This window comes from Penaeus chinensis, chromosome 3 (assembly GCF_019202785.1).
Source record: "Penaeus chinensis breed Huanghai No. 1 chromosome 3, ASM1920278v2, whole genome shotgun sequence".
Taxonomy (NCBI): domain Eukaryota; kingdom Metazoa; phylum Arthropoda; class Malacostraca; order Decapoda; family Penaeidae; genus Penaeus; species Penaeus chinensis.
Window position 1 is genome coordinate 10,372,361 of NC_061821.1, and position 2,500 is coordinate 10,374,860.

The 2,500-nt window shown below is 39.3% G+C and overlaps 1 protein-coding gene across 2 annotated transcripts in view; it reads right to left on the minus strand.

Moving 5' to 3' along the window:
• LOC125045788 (ankyrin repeat domain-containing protein SOWAHA-like) overlaps positions 1-2,500 on the minus strand; it is a 339,944-nt gene that overhangs the window by 332,914 nt on the left and 4,530 nt on the right. The window lies entirely within an intron of this gene.

The following is a 2,500-nucleotide window of genomic DNA, read 5'->3' on the forward strand; positions in this document are numbered from 1 at the left end:
CTTGTAAATAAATGCCCCATGTGGTTACCGGACTAACTTTGCATCACAAACACAGCCAACTAAACTGTAGTGTTAAAAAAATTTGCATAAGTAAGACCTTACAATTTTCTATCGCATCTTCAAAACAGACTTTAACTCTTTTCTGCATCGTTGCAATAAAGGAATGCATAAATATTCATTCGGTACAACTCGGCAAATCTAGCGGCTCAAACGTCAAATATAATGATAATAGCTGCCACGTGAGTGTGTGTGTGTGCCTGGGAGGGGGGAAGGAGAAAAGGAGGGAGGAAGGGTGGAAGGGAGGAAGGGAGGAAGGGAGGAAGGGAGGAAGGGAGGAAGGGAGGAAGGGAGGAAGGGAGGAAGGGAGTAAAGGAGGAAGGGAGTAAGGGGAGGAGGGGAGGAAGGGAGGAAAGGAGTAAGGGAGGAAGGGAGGAAGAGAAAGAAGAAAGAGAAGAAGGAAGAGAAAGAAGAAAGAGAAGAAGGAGGGAAAGAGAAGAATAGATTGATAGAGACAGAGAGAGAGATAAATAGAGAGAGAGAGAGAGAGAAGAGAGAGAGAGAGAGAGAGAGAGAGAGAGAGAGAGAGAGAGAGAGAGAGAGAGAGAGAGAGAAAGAGAAAGAGAAAGAGAAAGAGAAAGAGAGAAAAAGAGAAAGAGAAAGAGAGAAAAAGAGAAAGAGAGAAAGAGAGAAAGAGAGAAAGAGAGAAAGAGAAAGAGAGAAAGAGAAAGAGAGAGAAAGAGAGAGAGAGAGAGAGAGAGAGAGAGAGAGAGAGAGAGAGAGAGAGAGAGAGAGAGAGAGAGAGAGAGAGAGAGAGAGAGAGTGTGTGTGTGTGTGTGTGTGTGTGTGTTTGTGTGTGTGTGTGTTTGTGTGTGTGTGCGCATGTGCATGTGTACGTGTATGCATATGCGATGTGTGTGAGTGTGTGTGTGTGTGTGTGTGTGTGTGTGTGTGTGTGTGTGTGTGTGTGTGTGTGTGTGTGTGTGTGTGTGTGTGTGTGTGTGTGTGTGTGTGTGTATGTGTGTGCGTATGTGTGTGTGTATGTGTGTGCGTATGTGTGTGTGTGTGTGTGTGTGTGTGTGTGTGTGTGTGTGTGAGTGTGTGTGAGTGTGTGTGTGTATGTTTATGTATGTTTATGTATGTGTTTGTATGTGTTTGTATGTGTGTATGTTTGTTTGTTTGTTTGTTTGTTTGTTTGTTTGTTTGTTTGTTTGTTTGTTTGTGTGCGTGGGTCTCATGCACACACAGATACAGGTTAACGAAATCTGTTAAAATGCCAATCGTGGTTAGTGACAATGATACCGCTATCCTTACCGTTTTCGTAAACCGCCCGCCATTCTGCTAGACGCAGTCATTCTCATATGACCCAGAATTATAAATATCATAGATAGTAAACAAAATAATCGAATAATGAATATAATAAGAAATAACCGATAATGAAAGAATGGGGAAAGTCGCAATATCCAATAAATCAGGCAAACTCGTGTGTACGTGCAAGCGTATGCACGCACACATGAATATGTATTTGAATGCACGTGTCTTTTCAAGCATGACATTGAAAATTTTACTATTACTTTTTCATGCATGCATACATAGCCTAACAATAACATTTCATTTCATCGCAGAAAGCTACTGGAAATGTATATAAAATACGTTTCGAGACAAAAAATATATATATATATATTTTGCAATATTGGTAAATATGTTTTCTTAGATACAACCGAAATTAATATTTCGGTCTCAAAATCTCCCACGTTAGTTAGGTGTGTGTGTGTGTGTGTGTGTGTGTGTGTGTGTGTGTGTGTGTGTGTGTGTGTGTGTGTGTGTGTGTGTGTGTGTGTGTGTATACATATATGTATACTTATATATGTATAAGTATATATACATACACATACATATATACATATACATATCATATATACATACATATATATACATATATATAAATACATATACATATTACATACACACACACACACACACACACACACACACACACATATATATATATATATATATATATATATATATATATTATATATCATTTCATTTGAAGCTTCTACAATGTTCCGCTTGAAATCAAATATCATACCTGCATACTAAGTACTTTAATGGTTTTCCATTGACTTTCCATGTGAGATTAAGAAAAAATTATCTTTTCAGAACTCTTTTCACACACACACACACACACACACACACACACACACACACACACACACACACACACACACACACACACACACACACACACATACACACACACACACACACACACACACACACACACACACACACACACACACACACACACACACACACACACACACACACACACACACACACACACACACACGTTCTGGAGTTTATGGCTGTTGGTCTACTGAGCATTATCTAAGTATGCAAACGATATAAAGGTGATTTCAAAAACGACGAAATCTGCTCATCAGAGCTTGACAAAATGGGGGTTTTCTTAACGCTGCAAGCAAAGGTGATCATATGGGGA